Genomic DNA, 20,593 nt, shown 5'->3' with positions numbered 1-20,593 from the left:
AGATCGTGCCACTGCACTCCAGCCTGGGCGACAGAGTGAGACTCCATCTCAAAAAAACAAAAAAAAGAAATAAGTAATTATCTTAAGTCTGGCTGGGCATGGTGGTGCATGCCTGTAATCCCAGCACTTTGAGAGACTGAGGCAGGTGGATCACCTGAGGTCAGGAGTTCGAGACCAGCCTTACCAACATAGTGAAACCCCATCTTTACTAAATACAAAAATTAGCCAGGCGTGGTAGGGCATGCATGTAATTCCAGCTACTTTGGAGGCTGAGGCATAAGAATCACTTGAACCTCGGAGGCAGAGGTTGCAGTGAGCCAAGATCATGCCATTGCACTCCAGCCTGGGCAACAAGAGTGAAACTGCTTCTCACAAAAAAAAAAAAGAAAGAAATTATCTTAGGTCCTCTCATGTGTGCATCAAGAGTGGCAAGAAGACAAAATGGAGAAAATCAATTCAGTTGACTGAAAAGATAAAAATATTTTTTTCCCAGAAAAACAAGACCCAGAAAGAGAAAAAAATAAATAAATAAAGGTCTTGTCAATGTACCTATAGCTTGAATATCTGCTTTTAATTAAGTTGACTTTGAACCAAATATCTTATTACAAGACTCTAGCCAAAACAAGCAGCAAATATTTCTTACCTTTGAACTTTACCAAAGGCAACCTCCCAAGTGCTCAGAGAAAGGAAAATTCAAGACAGGAAGTCAGAAGTTGTTCATGGAGGGAAAGAGAATCAATAAATGGCAAAAGTCACACAGATATCAAACCAGAAAGTGTTACAACAGTGGGTAGCTAGTTAGGTATGAGCAGGGCAGGAGAGGGCTCCCCACACACAGACACACACACACACATGCACTAGGAGTGTTGGGCAACAATCAGGTGATGGTCAGGCAGTTGTTAACTGTTTCCTTGAAGTAGTAATCATTCACAGCTAGTGCCAGGGAACAGCAGTCTCCTAATAAATACAAAACACCTGAAACTGATCAGCAGCTTCCCAATAAGATCTCAGGAGTTGGGAGAAGTAACATAAGATCCTGGAAGTATGCCAACGTATAAAACCCCGAGTCAAGAGGTCAAGCTGCACACTTGGTCTATCGAGTCACCCACTTGTACTTCCAAGTGTACTTTCCTTACTGCTATAAAGCTTTTTATAAACTTTCCCTCGTGTGCTAAAACTTGCCTCAGTCTCTCCTTCTGCCTTATGCCCCTCAGTTGAATTTTTTCTTCTCAGGAGGCAAGAACTGAGGTTGCTGCAGACCCATATGGATAACTACCACTGGTAACAAAAGTACTCATTCCCTAAGCCACAAGTTGAACCCTGGCCACCACTGTGAAAAGACAGAGTCTTATCCACTAAGCCACAGCATTGGGCAGTTTCTGCTGCTCTTCCCAGAAGTAGCCTAGAGAGGTTAATTTTGAACTTCAAATGGCTTTAACTGTTCAAAATAATTTACAGAGCTGTCACATGAACTCCAAAATTCCTGTTCCCTGGATGATGGAGACCAAGACAAAGTATTGCTCTATGGTTACAAGGTCAATCTCCCAATGACATTAAACAAGAAGAGAGAGAAACCTCATCCAGCTTTTTTTGTTTCAGGGATCTTCAGCAAAGTTTGTAACTAACCAGTTTGCCAAAATGGCTTGAACAGTGAGCTTATGGGGTCCTAGGCCCACATTCTATTTTATTGTACCCCTTTTTATGACAGAACAATGCAGAAGGACAAATTCATAGCACAAAATACACCAGATTTGCTACAGCTTAAGACCAGCCTCACAAATCCTTTTACTCATTAATTAAAACTTTGCAGCCAGGTGCAGTGGCTCATGCCTGTAATCCCAGCACTTTGGGAGGCCGAGATGGGCGGATCACCTGAGGTCAGGAGTTCAAGACCAGCCTGACCAACATGGAGAAACCCCATCTCTACTAAAAATTCAAAATTAGCCAGGCATGGTGGTGCACACCTGTAATCCCAGCTACTCAGGAAGGCTGAGGCAGGAAAATCACTTGAACCCAGGAGAATTGCTTGAAGCCAGGAGAATCACTTGAACCTGGGAGGCAGAGGTTGTGGTAAGCCAAGATCACGCCATTGCACTCCAGCCTGGGCAACAAGAGAGAAACTCCATATCAAAAAAAAAAAAAAAAATCTTTCATGCTGGGCAAGGTGGCTCATGCCTGTAACCCCAGCAATTTGGGAGGCTGAGGTGGGCAGATTACCTGAGATCAGGAGTTTGAGACTAGCCTGGCCAACATGATGAAACCCCATCTCTACTAAAACTGCAAAAATTAGCTGCTCACGGTGGCATGTGCCTGTAATCCCAGCTACTCAAGAAGCTGAGGCAGGAGAATCCCTTGAGTCCGGGAGGTGGGTTCACTGCAAGCCACTGGAGTGTGCACCACTGCACTCCAGCCTGGGTGACAGAGCCAGACAAGAAAAGCAAAGGGGTGGAATACAAAAATCCATGCAAATTTCCAAAAGCCAAATTTTACACCCCCTGCAATATTGCCATTTACTACCTGTTTCTTTCTGACCCAGTCAGATGTAAGAGGCTTCTAACTAGATCCAAGCCAGTTAATCAGTTAATTACTGAATCCAATCTGGTCCTGGGCCCAGTCTGGTTTCTGTCATGACTTTCAAACCAAGTTTGGATCAGAAATTTGCTCAGAGAAACTCAGCTCAAAACACAAATCTATGGAGCTTTGGAATCTGAGAGAGAACTTACCTACAATCCCTGCTTGGTCACTCAGCACTCCTGGGGGTTGTGAGAAGCTCTACTTCAGATCCCACTTCTGACACCAACTGAAAAACTTCAGCCAAATTAAATTTAAAAGAGTTTAATTGAGCAGTGAATGATTGATGAATTGGGCAGCCTTCTGAGCCAGGGTAAACTCAGAGACTCCAACAGGGCCACATGGTGGAAGATTTATGGACAGAAAAAGGAAAGTGCTGTATGGAAAATGAAAGTGAGATACAGAAACAGCTGCATTGGTTATAGCTTGGCATTTGCCTAATTTGAACATTTAGCCACATTTGACTGACCAAAACTTGGTGATTGGCACAAGAGTAGACTACAGTTTGTTTATACTTCCATTTAGGCCATAGTTCATGATGTACAGAGAAACCTTTGGGCCAAACTTAAAATATGTAAGGAGGCAGCTGTAGGCTAAACTTGATTTAACAATGGAGAAAATTTAAGATTACAACACACAAAGAGAAAGAAGGGCCTGGGCACCTTAGTCCCAACACTCTGGTAGGCCAAGGCAGGAGGACTGCTCGAGCCCAGGAGTATGAGACCAGTCTGGGAAACATAGGGAGACCCCATCTCTACAAAAAAATTTTTAAAAAATAAAATTTTAGGCCAGGTGTGGTGACACCAAGGCGGGCAGATAACCTGAGGTCAGAAGTTTGAGACGCGCCTGGCCAACATGGTGAAACCCCATCTCTACTAAAAACGCAAAAATTAGCCGGGTGTGGTGGTGGGCACCTGTAATCTCAGCTACTTGGGAGGCCAAGGCAGGAGAATTGCTTGAACCCGGGAGGCGGAGGTTTGCAGTGAGCTGAGATCGTTCCATTGCACTCCAGCCTGGGCCACAGAGGGAGACTCCATCTTAAAAATAAATAAATAAGGCTGGGTACAGTGGCTCACATCTGTAATCCCAGCACCTTGGGTGGCAGAGGCAGGCAGCTCACAAGGTCAGGAGTTTGAGATTAGCTGGCCAATATGGTGAAACCCTGTCTCTACTAAAAATACAAGCCAGGTGCGGTGGCTCATGCCTGTAATCCCAGCACTTTGGGAGGCTGAGGTGGGCAGATCACGAGGTCAGGAGATTGAGACCATCCTGGCCAGGTGTGGTGGCAGAAATTAGCCAGGCGTGGTGGCAGGCACCTGTAGTCCCCACTACTCGGGAGGCTGAGGCAGGAGAATGGCATGAACCTGGGAGGCAGAGCTTGCAGTAAGCTGAGATCGCACCACTGCCTTCCAGCCTGGGCGACAAGAGTGAGACTCCGTCTCAAAAAAAAAAAAAAAAAAAAATACAAAAATCAGCTGGGCACAGTGGTGGGTGCCTGTAATCCCAGCTACTCAGGAGGCTGAAGCAGGAGAATCACTTGAACCTGGGAGACTGAGGTTGCAGTGAGCTGAGATCACGCCACTGCACTCCAGCCTGGTTGACAGAGTGAGGCTCCATCTCAAAATAAATAAATAAATTAATTAATTAAAATAAATTAAATTTTAAGAAAAGAGAAAGAAAGTTTAATGATGATTTGAAGGGTTATATATCAGATATCACTTAAGGCCAGGCGCAGTGGCTCACACCTGTAATCCAGCACTTTGGGAGGCCAAGACGGGTGGATTACCTGGGGTCAGGAACTCGAGACCAGCCTGACCAACATGGTGAAACCCCATCTCTACTAAATACAAAAAATTAGCCAGGTGTGGTGGTGCATGCCTGTAATCCCAGCTACTCAGGAGGCTGAGGCAGGAGAAGCACTTGTACCCAGGAGGTGGAGGTTGCAGTGAACCAAGATTACAACACTGCACTTCAGCCTAGATGACAGGAGTGAAACTCTCTCTCAAAAAAAAAAAAAAAAAAAAGGTATTGGCCAGGCACGGTGGCTCATGCCTGTAATCCCAACACTTTGGGAGACCGAGGCAGGTGGATCACAAGGTCAGGAGATCGAGACCATCCTGGCTAACACGGTGAAACCTGTCTGTACTAAAAATACAAAAACTTAGCCGGGTGCGGTGGCGGGCGCTTGTAGTCCCAGCTACTCCTCGGGAGGCTGAGGCAGGAGAATGGCATGAACCCGAGAGGCAGAGCTTGCAGTGAGCCAAGCCAAGATCACGCCACTGCACTCCAGCCTGGGTGACACAGCGAGACTCTGTCTAAAAAAAAAAAAAAAAAAAAAAAAAAAATGCTATCACTTAAAAATAGGAGCAAGTGAATGAGTAAGTCAGCCTCACCTTCAAAATAATCTAACCTGACCACCATTCACACCCCTACTGCTTTCATCCTCATCTAAGCCACTAGCATCCCCTGGCTGGCTGCAAGTCTCCTTATTGGTCTCTCTGCTTCTGCTCTTGGCAGTCTTCAATATATCCTCAACACAGCCAAAGTCATCCTGTTAAATCAGGTTACCCTCCTACTCAGACCTCTCTGAAGGCTTCTAGTCTTGCCCAGAAGGCCCACAATATCCTACACAATCTGCTCCCATCTTACCTTTCTTCTGTCATGACCTGCTGCTTTCCTCCATACTTACTCAGCTTCTGCTAGCCAAATCTCCTTGCAGCTCCCTGAACACAGTGAAGATACTCCCATCTCAATACCTTGGCAGTTGCTATTCCCTCTCCCTGGTACTTCATAGCTTAATCCCTCACCTTCTTCAGATCTTTCCTCAATGTCACCTTCTCCCTGAAGCCTTCTCTAAAGATCTATTAAAGTTGTAAACCACCACCACCCCCAATATATCTATGTCCCTACTCAACTTTCTTTTTTCTCCATAGCACTTTTCAAACTTAACATTATAGTCTGGGTGTGGTGGCTCATGCCTGTAATCCCAGCACTTTGGGAGGCTGAAGCAGGAGGATCATTTGAGCCCAGGAGTTCAAGAACAGCCTGGGCAACATAAGGAGACCTGGTTTAAAAAAAAAAAAAAAAAAAAACTTGACATTCTATTATTTATTTTTATAGTATATTGTATGTTTCCTGGTACTAGGGTACAATCTCCAGAAAGGCAGAAATGTTTACCTGACTTGTTGCTATATCCCCAGCATCTAGAATATGTTCTGGCACATAATAGGCTCACAATTAATGCTTGTAAAAGAAATAAACACACAAATTTGTGATTAGAAAACATTCATGAATCCTGCTGTTAGTTCTAGAGCAGCCACTAAAAGGATAGAAAAAAAGCATACAATTTTAAAACTAGTAGAGAGAAAAAAACAATGACACAATTGTATTAGTTTCCTAGGGTTGTCATAACAAATTGTCACAACCTAGGTGGCTTTTTAAGAAATTACTCTATTTCAGAGGTCAGAAGTCCAAAATTAAGGCATCAGCAGGACTGTGCTCTGTCCAAACACTCTGCAGGAGGATCTTCTCTTGCCTCATCCAGCTTCAGGTGGAAAGCAATCCTTGGTTTTTTTGTTTGTTTGCTTTTGGTTTTGATAGAAATGGGGTTTCACTATATTTTTTGCCCAGGCTGGTCTCAAACTCCTGGGCTCAAGCAATCCTCCCACCTCAGCCTCCCAAAGTACTGGGATTATAGGTATGAGGCACCATGTCTGACCAATCCTTGGTATTTATTGATTTGTGGCCACATAACTCCCTTCTCTGCCTCCATCTTCATACAGCTGCCTTCCCTCTGTGTGTGTTTCTGTATCTGTGTCTCTTCTCTTCTTATAAGGACATTAGTTATATTGGAATTAGGGCCCACCCTAATCCACTATAACTGCATTTTAAATAGTTGTGTCTGCAAAAATCTCATTTCCAAATAAGGTCACATTCACAGGTACCTTGGATTAGGACTTTAACATACCCCTTTAGGGAACACAGTTCAACTCACAATAGCAATCATCAGTCTTGGTCTTGAATTATGTCTACATTCTTACAGAATGCTCAGCAATGCTATGGTCTGAACATTTATGTCCTCCCAAATTCATATGTAGGTTTGTTAATATCCTGTTTAGAATTGTTGCATATACAGTCATGAGGGTGGTTGGCTTATAATTATCTTTTCTTGTGATACTCTTGTGAGATTTTCATATCAAGGTTATGCTGGGTACAGTGTTAAAGGAGCAGCCCACAAGACCACCCTCACTTCTAACACCAATTGCAAGGTTGGGGTCCCCCAATATCCTCCTCATCTCTGACATTAATTGTCAGCTTGGGGGGTCCACAAGACCACCCTTGAGTTTAATAATTCACAAGAAAAACTCACAGTGTTCATGGAAAGTTATGGTTTATTGCAGCTAAGAATACAGATTAAAATCAGCCAAGGGAAGGGGTACATAGGGCAGAGTTCAGGAAAGTTCTAAACACAGAACTCCCAGTTGTCCTTTCCATGAGTTGTGGACAGTGTTAGTTTCCTGACATCCAGTGTGTGATAATACTCACAGAATACTGTCAACCAGGGAAGCTCACTCCGGCCAGTTTATTAGGCTCAATCACACAAATCTGGTCAGCTGCCCTCAGTCTCCTAGCCCTTGCAAAGGTTGAGCTGATACCACTGTTCTGGTGTCGGGTTTTCATGAGGTTGCAGTCAGATGGTGGCTGGGGTTGGGATAATCTTTAAGACTCTTTCTCTCACATGTCTGATCCCTGGGTGGGCAGACTGAAACGCTACAGGAAGAAGCATATATGGCTTCTTGGGCATCTTTCTACTTCTATATGATCTTTTCACATGGTCTCTCCAGCATAGCAGCTCCAGGATAGTGGACTTCTCACTTAATAAATCAGGATCCGAAGGCACGAGTCCTAAGAAAGAGAAAGCCAGAAGAAGCTGTATCATTTTTTAGGATGCAGTCTCAGAGGTTACACTTCTGCCATATTCTTTTCATGAAAACTTAGTCACTAAGCCTGCCCAAATTTGGTGGGGTGGGGTGAATTACCAAAGAATTGGCAGACTCTATGCAGAATATGCCATATCAGTGAATTTTCTATGTCAGAATGATCTTTCCAAGGTAAAAACAATACTGGATTAGGGTTGGTCTCTGGATTTTGAAAGCAACACATATAACATGTGAGCCTGCTGCTTTCACCTAGGCCATGAGAGTGCCAATTTTAAGTGGGGCACAAAGCAAGAAAAGCCTCCAAGGCAAGTCTAGGCTTTGATGAAAATTTTCCTTCCACGTGGACCTTATGGTTGAGCATACCATATAAGATTGCTAGTTGGAAAAGGTATTGTATGGAGTCTCTGACAAGCCCCAATAGGAGAACCACACCACTCACCTCTAGGGTTTTAGAGTAAGGCCGTTTGGTCTTCTGCCAATTATTCTCCATTTGAACAGCTCCTGCCTTGCTGCTGGGTGCTGGAGAGGCTAAATGCATGACTAAGGAGCATCAGGTGGCTACGAAACCCAAACTCCCCATCAAGCGCTGGGTATGAACTGTGAGTAAAAACTTCCTGGCTGGGCGTGGTGGCTCATGCCTGTAATCCCAGCACTTTGGGAGGCCAAGGTAGGTGGATCACCTGAGGTCAGGAGTTTGAAACGAGCCATGGTCAACATGGTGAAACCCCTTCTCTACTAAAAATACAAAAAATTAGCCAGGCGTGGTGGCGGCGCATGCCTATAATCCCAGCTACTCGGGAGGCTGAGGCAGGAGAATCACTTGAGCCTGGGAGGCAGAGGTTAGAGCAAAGTTCTGTCTCTAAAAAAAAAAAACAAAAAACTTCCTTCATGACAGTCATTTTTGTGTCTGTATGCCTTACCATACCCGAAACAAATTCCAGGTACACTTAAAACACAATGTGATCAGCAGACTTCCTCTCCTCAAAGAAGGTGATCAAAACAAGAGCTGCATATAAATATATATATATATATATATATATATATATATATATATATTTTTTTTTTTTTGGTAGAGACTGGATTTCGCCATGTTGCTGGGGCTGGTCTTGAACTTCCTGGACTCGAGCAATCCACCTGCCTCAGCCTCCCAAAGTGCTAGGATTGGCCAGGCACAGTGGCTAACACCTGTAATCCCAGCACTTTGGGAGGCCAAGGCTGGGGGATAACTTCAGGTCAGGAGTTCAAGACCAGCCTGGCCAACATAGCAAAACCCCATATCTACTAAAAATACAAAAACTAGTCAGGCGTGGTGGCAGGCACCTATAATCCCAGCTACTCAGAAGGCTGAGGCAGGAGGACCGCCTGAACCCAGGAGGCAGAGGTTGCAGTGAGCCAAGATGGCATCACTGCACTCTAGCCTGGGCAACAGAGTGAGACTCCATATCAAAACAAAACAAAACAAAAAAATGATTCTTCCTGCAGTGTGTGTGTGCTGTCACTACAGAGCAGTGCCATGGCAGACTCAGAAGCACTGAGCTTGGAACATATGGGGCCTCGATGCCCGGCTCCTGCAGGCTGTCACCAACCTGGGCTGCTCGTGACCTACGTTGATCCAGGAAAAGGCCATTGGTCCTAGAGGGGAAGGACCTCCTGGCTCAGGCTGGCATGGGCTCCAGGAAGACAGCTGCTTATGCTATTCTGATGCTGCAGCTGGTGCTCCACAGGACAGCGACAGGTCCAGTAGTAGAACATGCAGTGAGAGGCCTTGTTCTTGCTCCTACCAAAGAGCTGGCACAGCAGGCACAGTCCATGATTCAGTGGCTAGCTACCTACTGTGCTCAGGAGGTCCGAGTGGCCAATGCCTCAGCTGCTGAAGACTCAGCCTCTCAGAGGGCTGTGCTGATGGAGAAGCTAGATGTGGTAGTGGGGACCCCATCTCGCATATTAAGCCACTTGCAGCAAGACAGCTTGAAATTCCGTGACTCCCTGGAGCTTCTGGTGGTGGACAAGGCTGATCTTTTTTCCTTGGCTTTGAGGAAGAACTCAAGAGTCTCCTCTGTCACTTGCCCCAGATTTACCAGGCTTTTCTCATGTCAGCTACTGTTTTTTAGATCTTCTTCTTCTTCTTCTTCTTTTTTAAGATGGAATCTCACTCTGTCACCCAGGCTGGAGTGCAGTGGCATGATCTCAGCTCACTGCAACCTCCGCCTCCCGGGTTCAAGCAATTCTCCTGCCTCAGCCTCCCTAGTAGCTGGAATTACAGGCACACACCACCATGCCCAGCTAATTTTTACATATTTAGTAGAGATGGGGTTTCACCATGTTGGCCAGGATGGTCTCAATCTCCTGACCTCGTGATCCGCTGGCCTCTGCCTCCCAAAGTGGTGGGATTACAGGCATGAGCCACAGCACCCGACCATGTTGGATAGTTTTAACGAGGATGTACAAGCACTCAAAGAGCTGGTATTACATAACCTGGTTACCCTTAAGCTACAGGAGTCCCAGCTGCCTGGGCCAGACCAGTTACAACAGTTTCAGGTGGTCTGTGAGACTGAGGAAGAAAAATTCCTGCTGCTGTATGCCCTGCTCAAGCTGTCATTGATTTCGGGTAAGTCTCTGCTCTTTATCAACACTCTAGAGTGGAGTTACTGGCTACACCTGTTTCTGGAGCAGTTCAGCATCCTCTCCTGTGTGCTCAATGGAGAACTGCCCCTGCTCTTCAGGTGCCACATCATCTCACAGTTCAACCAAGGCTTCTAGGACTGTGTCATAGCAACTGATGCTGAAGTCCTGGGGGCCCCAGTCAATGGCAAGCATCAGGACAAGGGGCCAAAGGGGACAAGGACTCTAATATGGAGGCAGGTGTGGCCTGGGGCATAGACTTCCACTATGTGTCTGCTGTGTTCAACTTTGATCTTCTCCCCACCCCCGAGGCCTACATCCATTAAACCGGCAGGACAGTGAGGTACAACCCAGGCATAGTCTTAACCTTTGTGTTGCCCAGGGAACAGTCCCACTTGGGCAAGATTGAGGACCTTCTCAGTGAAGAGAACAAGGGCCCCATCCTGCTCCCCTACCAGTTCTGGATGGAGAAGATTGAGGGCTTCCGCTATCGCTGCAGGGATGCCATGTGCTCAGTGGCTAAACAGGCCATTGGAGAGGTGAGATTGAAGAAGAGCAAGGAGGAGCTTCTGCACTCTAAGAAGCTCAAGATGTACTTTGAAGACAACCTCAGGGACTTCCAGGTGCTGTGGCATGACCTGCCATTGCACCCCGCGGTGGTGAAGCCCCCCCTGGGCCATGTTCCTGACTACCTGGTTCCTACTGCTCTCCATGGCCTGGTGGGCCCTCACAAGAAGCGGAAGAAGCTGTCTTCCTCTCATAGGAAGACCAAGAGAGCAAAGTCCCAGAACCCACTGCACAGTTTCAAGCACAAAGGAAAGAAATTCAGACCTGCAGCAAAATTCTCCTGAGGTTGTTTGGGCCTCTCTGGAGCTGAGCACACTGTGGAGCAGGCTTCCACCCTGCAGGGACAGGCGAGGCTCTGGTGCTCACTGTACAGCCTGAACAGCGAGCTGGGCCCTTCAGCTCCTTGGAACTGCCAGGCTGGTATCCTGCCCCTTGACAACAGAATAAAAATTTTAGCTTCCCCTTGCCCCAAAAAAACAAAAGAAAAAAAAAATGCTGGGATTACAGGCGTGAGCCACTGCATCCAGCTTAAAAGTTTTTAAATATTTAGTATTTTTTTATATTATACTTTAAGTTCTAGCGTACATGTGCACATCATGCAGGTTTGTTACATATGTATACATGTGCCATGTTGGTGTGCTGCACCCATTAACTCGTCATTTACATTAGGTGTCTCTCCTAATGCTATCCCTCCCACCTCCCCCCCAGCGCATGACAGGCCCCGGTGTGTGATGTTCCCAGCCCTGTGTCCAAGTGATCTCATTGTTCAGTTCCCACCTATGAGTGAGAATATGCGGTGTTTGGTTTTCTGTCCTTGTGATAGTTTGCTCAGAATGATGGTTTCCAGCTGCATCCATGTCCCTACAAAGGACATGTGAACTCATCCTTTTTTATGGCTGCATAGTATTCCATGGTGTATACATGCCACATTTTCTTAATCCAGTCTATCATTGATGGACATTTGGGTTGGTTCCAATTCTTTGCTATTGTGAATAGTGCCCCAATAAACATATGTGTTCATGTGTCTTTATAGTAGAATGATTTATAATCCTTTGGGAATATATCAAGTAATGGGATCACTGGGTCAAATGGTATTCTATTTCTAGATCCTTGAGGAATTGCCACACTGTCTTCCACAATGGTTGAACTAGTTTACAGTCCCACCAATAGTGTAAATCCTTCCTATTTCTCCACATCCTCCACAGCACCTGTTCTTTCTTGACTTTTTATTGATAGCCATTCTAACTGGTGTGAGGTGGTATCTCATTGTGGTTTTCATTTGCATTTCTCTGATGACCAGTGATGGTGAACATTTTTTCATATGTCTGTTGGCTGCATAAATGTCTTCTTTTGAGAAGTGTCTGTTCATATCCTTTGCCCACTTTTTGATGGGGTTGCTTGATTTTTTCTTGTAAATTTGTTTAAGTTCTTTGTAGATTCTGGATATTAGCCCTTTGTCAGATGGGTACATTGCAAAAATTTTCTCCCATTCTGTAGGTTGCCTGTTCACTCTGATGGTAGTTTCTTTTGCTGTGCAGAAACTCTTTAGTTTAATTAGATCCCATTTGTCAATTTTGGCTTTTGTTGCCACTGCTTTTGGTGTTTTAGTCATTAAGTCCTTGCTCATGCCTATGTCCTGAATGGTATTGCCTAGGTTTTCTTCTAGGGCTTTTATGGTTTTAGGTCTAACATTTAAGTCTTTAATCCATCTTAAATTAATTTTTATATAAGGTGTCAGGAAGGGATCCAGTTTCAGCTTTCTACATATGGCTAGCCATACGTAGAAATGGCCATCTACAAATGGCCAGCACCATTTATTAAACAGGGAATCCTTTCCCAATTTCTTATTTTTGTCAGGTTTGCCAAAGATCAGATGGTTGTAGATGTGCGATGTTATTTCTGAGGGCTCTGTTCTGTTCCATTGGTCTGTATCTCTGTTTTGGTACAAGTACCATGCTGTTTTGGTTACTGTGGCCTTGTAGTATAGTTTGAAGTCAGGTAGCGTGATACCTCCAACTTTGTTTTTTTGTTTAGGATTGTCTTGGCAATGCAGGCTTTTTTTTGGTTCCATATGAACTTTAAAGTAGTTTTTTCTAATTCTGTGAAGAAAGTCTTTAGTAGCTTGATGGAGATGGCACTGAATCTATAAATAACCTTGGGCAGTATGGCCGTGTTCATGATATTGATTCTTCCTATCCATGAGCATGGAATGTTCTTCCATTTGTTTGTGTCCTCTTTTATTTCATTGAGCAGTGGTTTGTAGGTCTCCTTGAAGAGGTCCTTCACATCCCTTGTAAGTTGGACTCCTAGGTATTTTATTCTCTTTGTAGCAATTGTGAATGGGAGTTCACTCATGATTTGGCTCTCTGTTTGTCTCTTATTGGTGTATAGGAATGCTTGTGATTTTTGCACATTGATGTTGTATCCTGAGACTTTGCTGAAGTTGCTTATCAGGTTAAGGAGATTTTGGGCTGAGATGATGGGGTTTTCTAAATATACAATCATGTCATCTGTAAACAGGGACAATTTGACTTCCTCTTTTCCTGTTTGAATGCCCTTTATTTCTTTCTCTTGCCTGATTGCCCTGGCCAGAACTTCCAACACTATGTTGAATAGGAGTGGTGACAGAGGGCATCCCTGTCTTGTGCCAGTTTTCAAAGGGAATGCTTCCAGTTTTTGCCCATTCCGTATGATATTGGCTGCGGGTTTGTCATAAGTAGCTCTTACTATTTTGAGATATGTCCCATCAATACCTAGTTGATTGAGAGTTTTTAGCATGAAGGCTGTTGAATTTTGTCAAAGGCCTTTTCTGCATCTATTGAGATAATCATGTGGTTTTTGTCTTTGTTTCTGTTTTTGTGATGGATTACGTTTATTGATTCATGTATGTTGAACCAGCCTTGCATCCCAGGGTTAACACCAACTTAATCTTTATGGATAAGCTTTTTGATGTGCTGCTGGATTCAGTTTGCCAGTATTTTATTGAGGATTTTTGCATCAATGTTCATCAGGGATATTGGTCTAAAATTCTCTTTTTTTGTTGTGTCTCTGCCAGGCTTTGGTGTCAGGATGATGCTGGCCTCATAAAATGAGTTAGGGAGGATTCCCTCTTTTTCGTTGATTGGAATAGTTTCAGAAGGAATGGTACCAGCTCCTCTTTGTACCTCTGGTAGAATTCAGCTGTGAATCTGTCTGGTCCTGGACTTTTTTTGGTTGGTAGGCTATTAATTATTATCTCAATTTCAGAGCCTGTTATTGGTCTATTCTTCCTGGTTTAGTCTTGGGAGAGTGTATGTGTCCAGGAATTTATCCATTTCTTCTAGATTTTCTAGTTTATTTGCGTAGAGGTGTTTATAATATTCTCTGATGGTAGTTCATATTTCTGTGGGATCAGTGGTGATATCCCCTTTATCATGTTTTATTGCATCTATTTGATTCTTCTCTCTTTTCTTCTTTATTAGTCTTGCTAGCGGTCTATGAATTTTGTTGATCTTTCAAAAAACCAGCTCCTGGATTCATTAATTTTTTGAAGGGTTTTTTGTGTCTCCATCTCCTTCAGTTCTGCTCTGATCTTAGTTATTTCTTGCCTTCTGCTAGCTTTTGAATGTGTTTACTCTTGCCTCTCTAGTTCTTTTAATTGTGATGTTAGGGTGTCAATTTTAGATCTTTCCTGCTTTCTCTTGTGGGCATTTACTGCTGTACATTTCCATCCACACACTGCCTTAAATGTGTCCCAGAGATTCTGGTACATTTTGTCTTTGTTCTCATTGGTTTCAAAGAGCGTCTTTATTTCTGCCTTCATTTCGTTATTTACCCAGTAGTCATTCAGGAGCAGGTTGTTCAGTTTCCATGTAGTTGTGCAGTTTTCAGTGAGTTTCTTAGTCCTGAGTTCTAATTTGATTGCACTGTGGTCTGAGAGACAGTTTGCTATGATTTCTGTTCTTTTACATTTGCTGAGGAGTGCTTTACTTCCAACTATGTGGTTGATTTTGGAATAAGTGCAATGTGGAACTGAGAAGAATTTACATTCTGTTGATTTGGGGTGGAGAGTTCTGTAGATGTCTATTAAGTCAGCTTGGTGCAGAGCTGAGTTCAAGTCCTGGATAGCCTTGTTAACCTTCTGTCTCGTTGATCTGTCTAATATTGACAGTGGGGTGTTAAAGTCTCCCATTATTATTGTGTGGGAGTCTAAGTCTCTTTGTAGGTCTCTGAGGACTTGCTTTGTGAATTTGGGTGCTCCTGTATTGGGTGCATATATATTTAGGATAGTTATCTCTTCTTGTTGAATTGATCCCTTTACCATTATGTAATGGCCTTGTCTCTTTTGATCTTTGTTGGTTTAAAGTCTGTTTTATCAGAGACTAGGATTGCAACCCCTGCTTTTTTTTGCTTTCCATTTGCTTGGTAGATCTTCCTCCATCCCTTTATTTTGAGCCTATGTGCATCTCTGCATGTGAGATGGGTCTCCTGAATACAGCACACTGATGGGTCTTGACTCTTTATCCAATTTGCCAGTCTATGTCTTTTAATTGGAGCATTTAGCCCATTTACATTTAAGGTTAATATTGTCAATATTTACATTTAAGGTTAATTATGTGTGAATTTGATCCTGTCATTATGATGTTAGTTGGTTATTTTGCCTGTTAGTTGATGCAGTTTCTTCCTAGCATCGCTGGTCTTTACAATTTGGCATGTTTTTGCAGTGACTGGTACCAGTTGTTCCTTTCCATGTTTAGTGCTTCCTTCAGGAGCTCTTGTAAGGTAGGCCTGGTGGTGACAAAATCTCTCAGCATTTGCTTGTCCATAAAGGATTTTATTTCTCCTTCTCTTATGAAGCTTAGTTTGGCTGGATATGAAATTCTGGGTTGAAAATTCTTTGCTTTAAGAATGTTGAATATTGGCCCCCACTCTCTTCTGGCTTATAGAGTTTCTTCTGAGAGATATGCTGTTAGTCTAATGAGCTTCCCTTTGTGGGTAACCTGACCTCTCTCTCTGGCTGCCCTTAACATTTTTTCCTTCATTTCAACTTTGGTGAATCTGACAATTATGTGTCAGATTCACCAAGATACTACTCTTCTCAAGTAGTATCTTTGTGGTGTTCTCTGTATTTCCTGAATTTGAATGTTGGCCTGCCTTGCTAGGTTGGGGAAGTTCTCCTGGATAATATCCTGAAGAGTGTTTTCCAACTTGGTTCCATTCTCCCCATCACTTTCAGGTACACCAATCAAACGTAGATTTGGCCTTTTCACATAGTCCTGTATTTCTTGGAGGCATTGTTCATTTCTTTTTACTCTTTTTTCTCTAAATTTCTCTTCTCAGTTCATTCCATTAATTTTATCTTCAATCACTGATACCCTTTCTTCTGCTTGATCGAATTGGCTACTGAAGCTTGTTCTGAAGCTTGTACATGCGTCACATAGTTCTCGTGCCATGGTTTTCAGCTCCATCAGGTCATTTAAGGTCTTCTCTACACTGTTGATTCTAGTTAGCCATTCACCTAATCCTTTTTCAAGGTTTTTAGCTTCCTTGTGATGTGTTCAAACATCCTCCTTTAGCCCAGAGAAGTTTGTTATTACTGACCTTCTGAAGCCTACTTCTGTCAACTTGTCAAAGTAATTCTACATCCAGCTTTGTTCCATTGCTGGCAAGGAGCTGCAATCCTTTCGAGGAGAACAGGTGCTCTGGTTTTTAGAATTTTCAGCTTTTCTGCTCTGGTTTCTCCCCATCTTTGTGGTTTTATCTACCTTTGGTCTTTGAGGATGGTGACGTACAGATGGGGTTTTGGTGTGGATGTCCTTTTTGTTGATGTCGATGCTATTCCTTTCTGTTTGTTAGTTTTCCTTCTAACAGTCAAGTCCCTCAGCTGCAGGTCTGTTGGAGTTTGCTGGAGGTCCACTCTAGACCCTGTTTGCCTGGGTATCACCAGCAGAGACTGCAGAATAGCAAATATCGCAGAACAGCAAATATTGCTGCCTGATCCTTCCTCTGGAAGCATCATCTCAGAGGGGCACCCAGCTGTATGAGATGTCAGTTGGCCCCTACTAGGAGGTGTCTCCCAGTTAGGCTGCATAGGGGTCAGGGACCCACTTGAGGGGCAGCCTGTCCATTCTCAGAGCTCAAATGCTATGCTGGGAGAAACACTGCTCTCTTCAGAGCTGTCAGACAGGGATGTTTAAGTCTGCAGAAGTTTCTGCTGCCTTTTGTTCAGTTATGCCCTGCCCCTAGAGGTGGAGTCTACAGAGGTAGGCAGGCCTCCTTGAGCTGCGGTGGGCTCCTCCCAGTTCGAGCTTCCAGGCCACTTTGTTTACCTACTCAAGCTCAACAATGGCAGATGCCCCCTTCCCCAGCCAAGCTGCCACCTCGTAGCTCAATCTCGGACTGCTGTGCTAGCAGTGAGCAAGGCTCTGTGGGCATGAGACCCACTGAGCCAGGTGCAGGATATAATCTCCTGGTGTGCCATTTGCTAAGACCATTGGGAAAGCACAGTATTTGGGTGACAGTGTCCCAATTTTCCAGCTACAGTCTGTCACAGCTTCCCTTGGCTAGGAAAGGGAAATCCCCCAACCCCTTGTGCTTTCCTGGTGAGGTGATGCCCCACCCTGCTTCAGCTCACCCGCCGTGGGCTGCACCCACTGTCCAACCAGTCCCAATGTGATGAACCAGGTACCTCAGTCGGAAATGCAGAAATCATCCGTCTTCTGCGTCGATCACATTGGGAGCTGCAGACCAGAGCTGTTCCTATTCGGCCATCTTGGAACCCTTCCCAATATCTAGTATTTTAAATATTTAGTTTCTTGTTAGCTGGTCTTCAGTTGACTTGGTTCTCTATATAGTTACAGCCATGCTGCATGTTGCCTGCAGTCGTCTATACAATATTTAAACGGGTTTAAATGTTAAATGTGTTACCCACCAATAGTAAAATAGACCTTTATGAAAACTATAAAAACAAAACACACAAAAAAAGCCACTGGGTACGTTTGTTTAAATCTGTTTTTTTCTTTTTTCGAGATGGAATTTCACTATTTGTTGCCCTGGCTGGAGTGCAGTGGCACAATCTCGGCTCACTGCAACCTCCGCCTCTCAGGTTCAAGCAATTCTCCTGTCTCAGCCTCCCCAGTAGCTGGAATTACAGGCACCTGCCATCACACCCAGCTAATTTTTTATATTTTTAGTAGAGACGGGGTTTCACCAGTTGGCCAGGCTTGTCTCAAACTCCTGACCTCAGGTGATCCACCCGCCCCCACCCTTGGCCTCCTAAAGTCCTGGGATTACAGGAGTGAGCCACCATGCCTGGCCTTAAATCTCTTTTTTTAAAATGCTCTTGGGCTTGGCGTGGTGGCTCAGCCCTGTAATCCCAGCACTTTTGGAGGCTGAGGTGGGCAAATCACAAAGTCAGGAGATCGAGACCATCCTGGCTAACACGGTGAAACCCTGTCTCTACTAAAAATACAAAAAAATTAGCCGGGCATGGTCATGGGTGCCTGTAGTCCCAGCTACTTGGGAGGCTGAGGCAGGGGAATGGCATGAACCTGGGAGGTGGAGGTTACAGTGAGCCGAGATCTTGCCACTGCACTCCAGCCTGAGCGACAGAGCATGACTCCATCTCAAAAAAAAAAAAAAGTTCTTTATTGCCTTCAGCTGTCAGGGCTTCATGACTTCTATTCTATGGAATTTAAACAAAAGCCTCTGTTTCTCAATGGCAGCACAGCTGGCATTTGAGATCAGACCATTCTTTGTCATGGAGCAGGGATGTCCTGTGCAGTGTAAGGTGTTTCACAGCATCTCCAGCCTCTATTCACTAGATGTCAGTAGCGCTCCTGCCAGGCCTTCTGCCACCACTGGTTACGGTGTCTCCAGACATTGCCAAATGTTCCCTAGATGTAGGGTTGCCAGGTAAAATATTGCATGGGACAAACATACTAAAAATATTATCGATTGTTTATCTGAAATGCAAATTTAAGTTGGCTTTCCATATCTTTATTTGCTAAATCTGGCAACCCTATCTGAGAGGCAAAAAACCCTATCTGAGAGGTAAAATCACCCCTACATCTCCTACCTCCCATCCCATTTGAGAACCAATGCTCTAGTCCACAGGGAGCAATGGAGAAAAAGTGTGGTAATGGGTTTGGGAAATGTTATGATTAGATTTGCATTTGGAGCAAAACACTTTTTGTTTGTTTGTTTGTTTGTTTTGTGTTGTTTTGTTTTGTTTTTTTGAGACACAGTCTCACTCTTGCCCAGGCTGGAGTGCAGTGGCACAATCTCAGTTCACAGCAACCTCCGCCTCCCAGGTTCAAGTGATTCTCCTGCCTCAGCCTCCCGAGTAGCTGGGATGACAGGCACCCACCACCACACCCAGCTAATTTTTGTATTTTTAGTACAGACCGGGTTTCACCATGTTGGCCAGGATGTTCTCGATCTCTTGACCTCGTGATCCACCCACCTCGACCTCCCAAAGTGCTGGGATTACAGGCATGAACCACCACGCCCAGCCTGGAGCAAAACACTATAAGACCTCTGAGCCCTCTTCACCAGCCAGGACTGCTGTAGTCAGCATCCTGTTTGAGACCTGATTGGAATGCTTGGCTCTCCTTTTTTTTTTTTTTTTTTTGAGACAGTCTCACTCTGTCACCCAGGCTGGAGTGCAGTGGTGTGATCTTGGCTCACTGCAGCCTCCACCTCCTGGGTTCAAGTGATTCTCCTGCCTCAGCCTCCTGAGTAGCTGGGACTACAGGTGCACACCACCACCACCACACCTGGCTAATTTTTGTATTTGTAGTAGAGATGGAGTTTCACCATATTGGCTAGTCTGGTCTCAAACTCCTGACCTCATGATTCGCCTGCCTCGGCCTCCCAAAGTGCTGGGATTACAAGTGTGAGCCACCACACCTGGCCATCTCTCCTTTTTAGTAAGCAACTGGAGTTGGGATTCCAGATGTGGCCAGGCACATGCACCTCTGGGAAGACTACCCTGTCTGCTAAAGCTGGAAGAATAAAAGAAATGGGTGATTGTGCTTTCTATCTCCTGTTTCTCTTCTTTAACATGTTTATATTGAAGGCTTTATTTAATTAGCTAATAAGGGTGCATTAGGAAGAATTGACATGAAATATTTTCTTTTGTCCTTAAATCCAGTTCAGGGATCTCCTAAAAACAGGAACATACTTGTGTTCTGGGACAGATGAGACTTGAAATTCCAAACCCAGAATGTCTTTGTCTTTTTATTTTTCTTTTCTTTTCTTTTCTTTTTTATTTTTTTTTTTGGATAGAGTTTTGCTCTGTCACCCAGGCTGGAGTGCAATGGCGAGATCTTGGCTTACTGCAACCTCTGCCTCCCTGGCTCAAGCCAACCTTCCACCTCAGCCTCCTAAGGAGCTGGGACTGTAGGCACACATTACTGCCTAGCTAATTTTTGTACTTCTTGTAAAGATGAAGTTTTGCCATGTTGCCCAAGCTGGTCTCGAACTCCTGACCTCAGGCAATCCACCTGCCTCGGCCTCCCAAAGTGCTGGGATTACAGGCATGAGCCACCATCCCTGGCCCAGAATGTCTTTTTATTTTTTAATTTTTTTATACCTTTTTGCTAATCTTCTCTGTATTGTTCCAATTTTAGTATATGTGTTGCTGAAGTGAACATTTATTTTTATTCAATGGGTTCTTCCTAGCCACTGTGCAAGCCCAGAATATCTGAGGTGGAATTCACCAGAACCATAGGTATTCTTTTAAAATATCCCTCAACACATCAGCCAATTTATAAAAAGAATTCAAAGAAACATAGAGTTGCAGATTGATGTAATTTAGTCTCCTCTCCTCCTTGTTAGAATTCCAGTTTTTCCCTCTCCAAATAGCCGGGGTTGGAAGATGGGTTCTCTCCCTGACACCTCAGAGCTCTGTC

The 20,593-nt window shown here is 44.3% G+C and overlaps 1 pseudogene; it reads left to right on the top strand.

Annotated features, from left to right (window-relative positions):
- The first annotated feature begins 9,024 nt into the window (after positions 1-9,024).
- On the top strand, positions 9,025-10,984 carry LOC129007379 (probable ATP-dependent RNA helicase DDX56; annotated as a pseudogene).
- The last annotated feature ends 9,609 nt before the right edge of the window (positions 10,985-20,593 follow it).

The sequence above is a fragment of the Pongo pygmaeus genome, chromosome 1 (assembly GCF_028885625.2).
Source record: "Pongo pygmaeus isolate AG05252 chromosome 1, NHGRI_mPonPyg2-v2.0_pri, whole genome shotgun sequence".
Lineage (NCBI taxonomy): Eukaryota > Metazoa > Chordata > Mammalia > Primates > Hominidae > Pongo > Pongo pygmaeus.
Note: the sequence above shows the minus strand (reverse complement) of the source record. Positions and strands in the feature narration are given on the sequence as shown.